Below are 12,264 nucleotides of genomic sequence, written 5' to 3'. Positions count from 1 at the left end.
ATGGTTGCCTAAATATGTGACTAAACAGTACAAAATAGATAAAGCGGAGAGCATATTGAGTTCAGGTGGATTTATAAGTTTGCAAGCAATTTAAATCTGTAGCACTGAAGATAAAGTAAATAGTGAATATATACCATGAGCTGTGATATTTAGATCCATAGTATTTCTTCATTATTCCAAATAATTTAGAGTTTTGCTGTGATAATGGTTTGGTTTCCACATTCATATAAAACTTCAGCCAGTCAAATATCAGATGCATTCAAAGGTATGGTAATGCTGAGAGGCAGAGCTGTCTGTTCAAGTGGAACTGGAATAATTTGCTGAGATAATCTGAATATCCACCGTTTTATAGCTTCTTTTTGTCTGCAAACTGGACTCAAAGTGTTTGACCAGTGCTAGTTTTATTCTTCCTGTCAGTTAAAGGGACCCCAAAATCAAAAATAAATATTTCTCTATAAGCTGTAGTGCTGTTTATCAATCTAGGTTTCTTTGATATGCATGTTTGAGTGTTGGAGATACAGTATATATATATATATATATATATATATATATATATATATAAAGGACCCCAAAATCAAAAATAAATATTTCTCTATAAGCTGTAGTGCTGTTTATCAATCTAGGTTTCTTTGATATGCATGTTTGAGTGTTGGATATATATATATATATATATATATATATATATATATATATATATATATATATATATATATATATATATATATATATATATACACACACATATACATATATATATATATATATATATATATATATGGAGATGTCTGCCTTCTTTCCAGTATAATCAGTATAATAGAACTAGGATGCCCATTTCAATTAATTTTGCTTTTGATAGCTCAGCGCCCATTAACCTGTAACTAACCGGTTAAGTTTTAATCTAAAAACACCTAATGCTGTAAAATACAACACTTGGCAACTCACAGCAAAACAATCTAGACTGTCTGACAGCACTGCTGGTAAGAGGAAAAATATGTATTTTTTTATTTTTGGGTGAATTGCCCTGTTAAACCTGAGGACCTGCTCTAATATTTCACACTCTGCTCTGCAAACATAAAAATCAAGCTTCAAAAAATATTATACATTGTTATTTCATACTTTTATTGAGTTAAATGTTTAACCAATATCAGTCCTATTTATTATTAATTAATTAATTAATTAATTAACAACAACAACAACAATATTATTGTTATTATTATTATTATTATTATTATTAGTAGTAGTAGTAGTAGTAGTATCATCATCATTATTATTATCATTATTATTATTTTTATTGTTATTATTATCATCACAGCCCGGGATATATCATTGACTAGCAGCAACATTGATTGTGACAGTGCACCTAGTAGAAATATCATGTATTTTCTCAATATGCCAAATATGGTAAAATGACATCATCAGGTGGGAAAAAGTAAAAAAAAAGAAAAAGAAAAAAGACAAATTCCAAGGCAAAAGTCCAGAATGACACACAGGAATAATACAGTGCATGTTTTTATGCTTTGGTGGCTGTGGGATCAAAACTTGCAGTTTAAATGGGCTTCAATGGAGCATGTTTTGCACTTAACAGTATGAATGTAACAATTTAGTTTCCACAGTATGTTTTAGACTTATCGTAGGTGTTCAGCTGGAAAAATTAAACAAAAATACACAATCTTTGCCATATGCATGAACACAGCTAAAAAATAAAAATCCTGTAAAATGTGCCAAACAGTCACTACAGTCGAGTTTGCATCCTGAGTGTAAATCAGACCCTAATCAATAGGTTAAATGAAAACCAGCAGGCTCTGAGCTGTGCTCTAACTGCTGCTGTAGCATATTTATTTTGGACAACAAGTGGGATCGACTAGCCGAGCCATTCCCTCTCTGCTGTGCTATCACCTGTTACCCTACACACTGCATCGCCATTGCTCCTGGCCAAAACAAGGTGTCACCTACACAAGTGGGATTATTTGATCTGGCCAGAGAAGAGGGTCATTTGAGTCAGGGAGACCATTTCAAGCTGAAGCTGCATTTCTGTCCCACTCTCGCTTTCTCTTCATTTCCTCTCCTCATCGTGTCAGATGCTGGGCTGACAAAGTTCCTCATTAGTAGCTTTGGGTGGCCTCGCTGTGGCCTGCTCTTCTGTCTTGCCTCAGTGGGAGAGCTACTGTGTCTCCTCATCATGTCGCTCATCATGTCAACAAACTGACACTGCAAAAGTCTTCATTTACAGCCTGTTCTTCTCATTTACACAATGTATGTTGTTTGGTCAGAGCACTGTGGTCTTTCATAGATGGTGTAAAGTTCACAGATTATTGTTTTTTCCATTAAAATGTACAGGTTATGCATTCAAAAGCAAGTACATAAACGTCTAGTTTACACCTTAGCAGTGATCAATCAGAAACCATTGGGAACCATTGACCACACAAACGCTATTGACACATCAATCAATAATGTGTCTTTGGAGTATTTTACAGTGGACGCCATCCATCTAGCCATCAGCGTGCTTTGCCTTAAAGGTCTATCCACGTCAGAGGCGAGCAGTGTGTCGACAGAGAAATCACAGTCCTGGTCAATGAATCTGGAGGGGGTGCATCAATCACAGCCTTATTGAGCAGCGTGGTGCGAGGGCGGCCTGTCAGAGGAATATTGGCGCCACTCCGAATTAATTTCTCAGGCCAAAATGTTTCAGATTAAAAAGAGTATTGGTGGAGCGGTTGGTGGCCCATTGTCACAGCAGAAAATTGTGTCGCTATTAGTGTCGGGTGAAGTTTTTTGTTATGTCACTCAAGACGAGTTTGAGTACTTTATTCACATTTTATGTTACAGTCTGATACTTTGTCCCAAGAAATTGATAATCATCTAGACAGAATGAAATTGAGTGACTGATATCTTTGCTGTTAAAGGCTGTGACTCATTTCAGTCTCAGAGTAAAGCCGGTTATACACAGGTTGAACCATCACAAAAAAAGGAATTCAAGCTTGTTTGACCTCATTAAAGGTGAAGGAGAGGCTGGTGTGTAGTTTTTAACCTTTTTCTGGGCCAAATGAAACAGCCTTTTCTTATGGATAACCTCTTTTCATGATGAGTACCATTATAAAATGACAATGGAGCTCTTTTATGACCCAAAACTAAAGCTTCAAAGAAATCTGTTCTGTATATAGATATGTTGTCTTTTTCCAGAAAAGCCAAGCAAATATATATATATATATATATATATATATATATATATATATATATATATATATATATATATATATATATATATATATATATATATATATGTATATATATATATATATATATAAAAAAGCTGGATAAATTACTGTTATTACATGCCAGGGCTGCTTTGCAAGATATTTTTGCAGCTCTATAATTTGCAAGTAAGCTTTTCAGTTTCCTTTTTGACATATCTGTATGCTGACTACAAAACAAAAAAGGATGCATATTAGTGACTTGGCACAGATTGAGGGGGCAGCGCAGTAACCAGAAGAAAATCGGCATTGTACATTTCTGATCGATGTTCTAAAGCGACGCAGTATATAAGATGACCTTGTTGACTGGAAGTGGAGGGGATAGCGGCATAAGAACTAGATGAGAAACCTGCCAAGTTACAGATCGTTGCAGATCACTATTTGGGACCAACAATGTTGTTGTTGTTTTTTTTAGACATTACTACGTTGCCAGTTGGGACTGTGCCACCAAAAGCAGGTATTCTCAGCCAAAACATGACTTTTTCCTAATCATAACCAAGTATTTTTGTGCTGAAACATAACCACACATTAAAAACTGTGTTTTTGAAGTGTAAAAAAAATTAAAATTCTAACATGTCCAACACAAAAAATAACAAGAACGCAGTTTGCCAAAATCTCTTCTGGCATTTGGCTTGAAGCGGGATGGGATGATGTTGCTCCACCTGACACAATATGGTGATGGCAAGAATGTCATGAATTAGTGTTGATGTATCACCCTCGTGCATGAATCATACAGCAATAAACCCTAATTTATAGCATGATCCATATTGGTAAAGATACAGAAAAATATAAATGAATGTCAAAAATAGGCTACCATAATTTCAATATTTTAGGAACCCCCCCCAAATTTCACAAATCATGGTTTCAATGGAGGCTATGTCTTATTAAGAGGAGCCAAGATCCAAAATGTTCACACCCAACCTATTGTTAGAAAAACTGTCATCATTTTACATTTCTGCAAACAGCGGATGTGTTATATTACTATGTAGTGGATAGATTGTCACCTAATTTCTTTTCAAGACAAGAAACATTTCAAGAATGCTGTGGTCAGGTTTCGGCACAAAAAAAACTTGGTTATGGTTTAAAAAATTAAAATACCTGCTTTTGGTAGCAGAACACAGCAACATCTTTGTAAAAAAACAGCCTTTTTTTTGTCGCTCTACCTTTGCAGGAAATGCAACGTCTTGGTTAAAATAGCACTGCTTTTTATGGCACTATAGGGTAAGGAAACAGTGATGTCTAGATAAAAAACAAGCACTTCTCATGGCACTTTCTCTGCAGGAAATGCAGCAAGGTAATAAAAAAATTAAATAAAATAAATTTTGTTGGCTAAAAAGCAACCAACAATGCAGCGATGCCTGGGTAAAATAGAACTGCTTTTTGTGGAATGGCAGTGATGTTTTGTTCAATAAACACCCAGGTTTGTTTGCTAAAATAACAGCTGGAAATGTCGTTTTTTCTTCTTTGCACATTACTCAGGACTTGTCCATGAGATTGCAGAGGAATTTAAGTTGTCACAAACTTTTATTGGGACAGGAAAGACTCAAACACACAAAATTAGAAACCTTTTTGTCTTGTTAGATATTAGCAAAAAAGATAGTTTTTCAGAAACCACATGGTTAATTAAAGGTGGAGCAAAACTGTTAGCAGCTCATGGGCCTAAGAGAAACATGGGGTCCCAATTAGACACCACTTCATTTTAACCCCTTTGAAACCGGAGCAAATTGGTTTGGTTTGGTTTAAAAACACTGTAAGAAGGTAATGAGCAAATCAAAAAGAAATGCCTCCCAAATTAGCAACAATTTAGTAAAAAAAAAATCTAAGGAAATTTGTAATTTGTAAAAATAAATAAAAATAAAACGTCAGATAAAAAAACAAGGTGCACACAAAAAATGAGAAAAAAAATTCCTAACATTTTTCCCTTGCTTACATTTTTTTTTCTAAATGTAGTAATTTCTTGCAATTTGTGGAACATTTCTTACAAAGTTGCTCATTGCTTTTATCCCCATGTTTCTGAAAATAAAAAAATTCTTGGGGTTCAAAGGATTGAATATTTATGAAAGGCGTCTGAAAGCAGCATAAGAAAAGTGATGTTGCTCCAGGTTTCAAAGGGTTAAGGTGCCACCAGTCAAGGGTTGGAAACCACTGCTCTTACACATTGTTTAAAGTCGGATATCAGAATTGACGATTTGCTTACAAAGTTAGCGGTCTCACAAGTCCACAATGTCTTCTGATGTATGGATGTTATCATCAGAGAGAGCTCTTATGGAAATGACATTTGTCGGAGGCCTTCCTTTGACAAAACTGCAGGTCCCTGGGGTCACTGTTAGATGTAGACTTCAATCAAATGTGAGTCAATGCTCTTTGATGCAACAAGGGTTTTCTCATTCAACGGCAACATCTTAAAATAAATGGAAATATCTCACCGCAGACAAATGTCAACTGAGTGTATAACGCACCAAAAATCATCAAATAACCGCCAGCCTGTTATCATGATCTGATTTGAATCCCATAGAGATTTCATGCCTTTTAAATATCAGTATAACTCATTCCAGTCGTATGTCTTCCAGCGCCTTGATTTAATATTCTCAACATATAAAGCTGGCTGATTTGATAAGCTTTCACTCATGAGTAATTCATTTCATTGTTGGAGGACCCTGTGAGGTTGTTGCTTTTTCCTCTTTCTCTCCATTGCGCTAATTAAAACTAATTGAATTGAATTGATGGTACCGAGCTCCCCGAATCGCAGCGCTACCATCTCAGTCCTGCTCATCCCTGAAATGAGACAAATCAAGTGTGCCGTGTAATCAGACATGAAAAAAAAAGAAAGAAAAGTCAACACACCAAAGAAGCCATCTCCCTTGTCTGTTGTTATTGTTGTGAGCACATTATCACAATTCCATCAAATTCGCAAATAATAACTTGGCATAAAAGAGCAGAGGGAGACTTGTTTGAACACAAGTAAACTTGGTTGTCTTAGATGCGACACTGGTTGTTATACCCATTTAAAAGTCTCTGCAGGTGCATTTCGTTTGGTTTGGAATCAATACCTCTTTGAAACAGGTTTGGAAAAGCCAACTTTATCACAATAATAGGCAGCACTTTTATGTAAAATTACAACTGTCTCCTCAAACTATATATAATAAAGTGGGCCTCCAACAGCTGTGCGAACTAATGCATATTAATGATATAAATTCATCATGTTTTTGCCTGCTGGAATTGTAGTGCTGCGTAGGTGTATGCATATACAACACCAGCTAACCGTACATCGAGAAGTGGGTCTCACTTCTACACTATCTCGAGTTAACAATAACAGTGCTTGTCATGTGTGCATTATGTAATGATGCTTAGTGAATATCACCATAGATTATTTTTATTTTCTCACCCAAAAAGGTGGACCACAGGCTCTTATTTTGAAATATAAATAAGGTGCTTCTTTATCTTTACCACAGCCAGTAACCAGAAGAAGATTTTGACATTATACATCTACAAACCACAGATTCATTACATTTGGACCTTTCATTCATATCATATCAACGTTTCTGAAGTGACATACTGCAGTATATCAGTTGACTTTGTCATCGGGAGGCGGAGGGGGTGGTTGATGACTTGTCACCTATAGGCAAGACGCCTGCCAAGCTGTGACCACCATTCTAGACCAAGAAAAAACACAACCGGTTGTTTTTTAGTGAGTCATCAGTGTGTCTTTCAGCAGCTTTTTAGCCACCAATCGTGGGTTTTTTTTTTTACAAAGCTATTTCCTGCTGATAGTGCCATGAAAAGCGATTGTTTTTTTTTACAACGACATCGCTGCGTTTCCTGCTGGGATAGTGCCACAAAAAGCGATCGGTTCTGACAGAGACATTGCTGCGTTTCCTGCCGAGAGAGTGCCAAGAAAAAGGTTGTTTGTTACCAAGACGCTGCTGCTTTTTCTGTTGGGAAAAGTGCCACAAAAAGTGGTTGTTTTTTAAAGAGATGTTGCTGCATTCACTGCCAGGATGGTGCCACTCAAAGTGGTTATTTACTGAGACATTGCTGTGTTACCTGTCAGGGATGGTACCATGAAAAGTGTTTTTTTTTTTTTGTTGTTTTGTTTGTCTGTTTTTTATTGAGACATAGCTGCATTTCCTTTTGGGAACATTGCCTCAAAAAGTGGTTGCTTTTTACCAATACATTACTGCTTATTTAGATATTATAATGCCACAGAGATTGGTTGTTATTTACCAAGACATTGCTTTGTTTCCAGCTGGGCGGGTGCAATGAAAAATAGTTGGTTTTTATTGAGAAATCATTGTGTTTCCAGCTGGGATAGAGCCATAAAAAAGCAGTTGTTTTTTGAAGACACATTGGTGTGATTCTAGCTGGGGTAATGCCACGTGCAAGTGGTTGGTTTTCACAGACACTGCTGCATTTCTGGCTGAGACACTGCCAAGAAATTGCTGCTTTTTCTGTTAGGGACAGCGTCACAAAAAGTTTTTTTTTTTTTTTTGTACAGAGACATTGCTACGTTCGTTGCCAGGATAGTGCCACTCTAAATGGTTGTTATTTACCAAGACATCACTGTGTTTCCAGCTGGGAGAGTGCAGTGAAAAACTATTGTTTTTCACTGAAAAATCACTGTGTTTGCAGCTGGGATGGAATCACGAAAAGCTATTGTTTTTAACAGAGACACTAGTGTGATTCTAGTTGGGGTAATGCCACTTTAAGTGGTGGTTTGTCACTGATACATTGTTGCCTTTCTTGTCAGGATTGTGGCACCAAAAGTAGGTATTTTAAGCCAAAACAGATTTTTTTTCTGGTTTTTGTGCCTAAACCTAACCATGTTAACCACGGTGTTGCTGACACGAAAAGATCCAAAACAAAGTTTCAAAGTATGGCTAAATAATAGCATACAAATGTAATGTATCCATGATTTGCAGAAACAGTCAATGCCAACATTTGTTTTGGTGATTAGGTTGCTTCTCGTTTTTCTTCATCAGACATGTTTCTGTACAAAACTAGCTGAACACTGTGACCATGAAAGACCAGCTTTATCATGCACCTGCATTATGAAGAGTAATCTATTTACACAACACGTGTACGTCAGTTTAAATTTTTGTAATGGATCAGCTTTTGGGCATACATGATACAGTAATGGCTACATGGCAGGATTCTGGAAAGGAGAGTTTACAGATCAATGTGTGCTTACTGTAAAGTCAAAGTGTTGCTGTTCTGGCAAGAAATCTAAAAGCCTCCATCCAGATCATTAACCAGCACAGCGAGGCATGTGGGTTTGCTACTGAGACACAACACCTGTCAGAGAAATTGATCTATTTCCATTGTATGTTGGACGGATGTTGACTAATGGTCGACAAATGATGGAGAAAAGGCAGAGAAGAGGTTTGCATGCTGACACAGAGAAGAAAAATGGCAGTTTAATATTTCCGTTGACCATTCTGTGTTGTTACTCTCTAAGGCAAATAAGAAAAATGACAGCATCAGTTGTTTAAGCAAATGCTGTCATATGTTTGTGTCCAAGCTGTCTTGCGGCTGTCGAAATTATGACGTTAGTAAAGGATGAAATACTGTGACATTAGAGCCACAAAGTTTTGCATAGAGAGGATGCTGATGTGGATGGATGGGTCGACAAAATGTCAGGCTTTGACAAAGAGATTTCTGTTGGCTTCCCATAGTCTACCGAGAGTCAACATTAGTTTCTTTGACCCTCGGGGACTGTTTGGTGAACTTTATGCACTTTTCATTCTTCTTTTTTTCTTTGCTAATTTTGGCTGTGTTCATGCATATGGCATACATTCCAGCTAGATTGTGTATTTTTGTTTAATCTTGAAATTTCCAGCTCAGCTACTAAAATAAGTCTAAAAGACACCGTGGGAACAAAATTGTTACATTCATACTGTTGAGTGCAAAAATGCTCCATTGAAGCCCATTCAAAATGCAATTTTTGATCCCACCCCAATCAAAGCATAAAAACATGAATTGTATTATTTCTGGGTGTCATTCTGGGTTTCTGCCTTGGAATTTGTCATTTTACTAGTTTCCATCTGATGATGTCTATTATTTTTCTTATTTTAACCATATGGTTAAAATAAGAAATATTTTAAATTTTAAAATATTTTAGCATATGGAGAAAGTGCATGCTATTTCCACTAGGTGCACTTTCACAGATAATGTTGCTTCAAAACATTTACATATCCCAGGCTGTGAAAAAAAATCTACTTTGCATGCAGTATATTGAAAATATTGATTTTTTTCATGACAAAAATGTGGTATTTGAATGGCAATAATTCTGAAATTAATATTTAGTATTTATGATTAGGACTGATGATGTTTAAAAAACAAACAAACAAAACAAACAAATAAGTAGTAGAGATGAAGTAGAAAATAATATTACTGTATATGTGATGTATATAAATATTAATGTACAATATTTTTATAGTCTGATTTTGAAAAGCCTATTTTGTGTGTGGAGCTGTAAGTGTGAGTATCTGGCACTGCACAAAAAAATAATCATATATAAAAATCACTGTTGCTGCTAATCACTGACATATCTTAGGCTGTGATAAGTTTAAAAAAAAAACAAAACTGCTCCACATGTAGTATATTAAAAACTTTCAACTAAAAACATAGTGGCATCGTGACAAAAACCTGGAATTTGAAGGGTTAAAACTAAGGCTGAAAAAAACAGTAAAACTAAGCAGTGCAAATCAAATATGAACCAAGATTTTACTACTGCGTTGCCTAGTTCACGCCTAAAATGTCTTCAGAAACATATTTTAGCCAACCGTAACATTTAACTGTAATAGGAGATCGTTTGTTACCAGCTGGCTTCCATATTGTTCCCAGATAAGCTAAACTAAGCTTATCTAAGCTAAGCTAAGCTAAGCTAACAGCTAAGTTCAAATTACTTCACCCACCAGTGGAAGTTTTATTGTTCCATTTCCCACAGAGCATTCTGATAGTTTATTGTCATGTAGCAGCAATTTCTAAAGTATTTTCATCCTTACACTGCGCAGTGTAACAATTTAATACAAAACTGGGGCTCAGTTGCAAATAAAAGCACCAAACACCAAGAAAAGTTTGTCAAAACCAAATCTTACCTGGAGTTCAGGTGTCATTCATGTGAAGGCACTCAGCAAAGGCAGAAAAAAATAATTCAGGGTAATCCCACAAAAAAAAAGTGTCAGGAAGAGTCAAAAAGCAGGGAATCATGAGGAAGAGGCTAGACAACAACAATCTGGCAACTGAATGGGGGAAAAAACTGGCACATTTGATTACCAGCTATACACACAGGGGGTCGTGAAACAAGACACAGGTTAAACACATGAGGGAATCAACAAAGGCAGGAAGTAAAAGTAAAATGAAACAAAAGGAAATCACATTTCAAAATAAAACAGGAAATGGACACAAACACATCTACATAAACTTGAAAGAATATCACACAGAGTAATTCAGACATCTGAACCACAGAACATCTCTTTTTCTCTTGTAGTTTAACTGGGCACTTTTGGGATGCTTTCCAGTACTGAATAACTTACAATGACCAAAATGTTCTGATTCTAACACATGAAAATACAAAGTTTGGTCTTCAAGTGGAGAACAAAAAAATAATTAAAAATAAAAATAAATTTGGGAATACTAATTTGATTATCTTGGCAAGTATTTTATCCATGTGTAAGTTTCTCAAGAGCTCCCACACATTATTGCTTTTCTAAATGAAATAAAACTATTTTAAAAAATCATTGAAAGATTGCAATTTGGAAAAAGCCCTACATCTGTATAAATATCTAAATGCCCTAATTCCTGATTAACCACTTTTCCCCCCATTTCTCTCAAATGTTTTCGTTACACAATTGCACGTGGCTGTCTCAGTTCATGTAAAAGATATGAACATAGTCATGATGTGCCTTTTTTGACTGTTTTGATATGATGTTCAATAAAGTTAATTAAAAAAAATAATCTTAGTTTTATAAAAATTCACATTACATTATTGGATTACAAATACTGAGGCATTAATGTGTTCATTTTCATGTTGCAGCTAAAATGATCAAAAAGAAGTAGTGGAGATAAAAGTACAATATTTCCCTCCAAGATGTTTTGGAGTGGAAATATAATAGTAAACATGATATTGGATTTTTTGCCGGTATCTGATATGCCAATATATAACAACTAATCTGTCCGATAACAAATATCAATGTCGATATCAATATAGATATCGATATCAATATCAATATCAATATCAATATCAATATCAATATCAACATCAATATCAATATCAATATCAACATCAATATCAATATCCATTTTTTCCCACCTAATTTTAATGATCTTCAGGGCTCTTCTGCAGTGGAATTAATACAGTATTATGCATACTCTTAGTATGTTGGCCCACCAGCAGATAGAGACATGAAATACATTGCTTTTCAGTGTATGTAATATTAATTCATTGTGCAAAATAAGAAAAATACTTCAACCTGGGGTTGATGTTTTGCACATGTTCACTTTTTTATTTAAAAGCATATCTTAAATAAATATCGGTTTGTAATATTGGCAGAAATCAAGCATGTTGGATTCCAATATTTCATTTTAAATATCTGCTGATACCACTTACATGTTTATATTATCGTGCATCCCTAAAATGCAATGTAACAAAAAATGGAAATATACAAGTAGGTCCCTCAAAATATGCACTTACGTTCAGTAGTTGAGTAAATGAACTTTAGTAAGTAGTAAGCAAAAACAGACGAAACAGAGGGAGAAAGAAAGACAGAGCAGAGATCACTGTACAGTATCCATCTTACTTTGGTAATAGGAGATAATGGTAGCCTCGATGTCAGAGTGTCTTACGGGAATAGAGCAGAGAGCACATCAGATTGAAGGACAAAGAAGGAAGACTGTACATTGTAGTTAAGTGAAAAAAGCTACTGGTTTTGGATAAACTTCCTGCTAACTATGTTACACAAACGTTTGCAGCTGTTATTTTGCATTAAAGCAACACTGCTGGCAGGGCACAGGT

General features: G+C 35.4%; 1 protein-coding gene across 1 annotated transcript in view; it reads right to left on the bottom strand.

The window, feature by feature from the left end:
- The window catches only part of nrxn2b (neurexin 2b), an 883,386-nt gene extending 872,803 nt beyond the window's left edge, over nt 1-10,583 (bottom strand). The window contains exon 1 of the mRNA XM_088073122.1: nt 10,349-10,583. The gene's annotated coding sequence lies outside the window, so the exon portion shown is untranslated. The remainder of the gene's footprint in view (nt 1-10,348) is intronic.
- Between the last annotated feature and the right edge of the window lie 1,681 nt (nt 10,584-12,264).

This window comes from Plectropomus leopardus, chromosome 23, assembly GCF_026936395.1.
Source record: "Plectropomus leopardus strain MGB_pleo_1.0 chromosome 23, ASM2693639v1, whole genome shotgun sequence".
Lineage (NCBI taxonomy): Eukaryota > Metazoa > Chordata > Actinopteri > Perciformes > Serranidae > Plectropomus > Plectropomus leopardus.
This window is presented reverse-complemented; position numbering and strand designations above follow the sequence as displayed.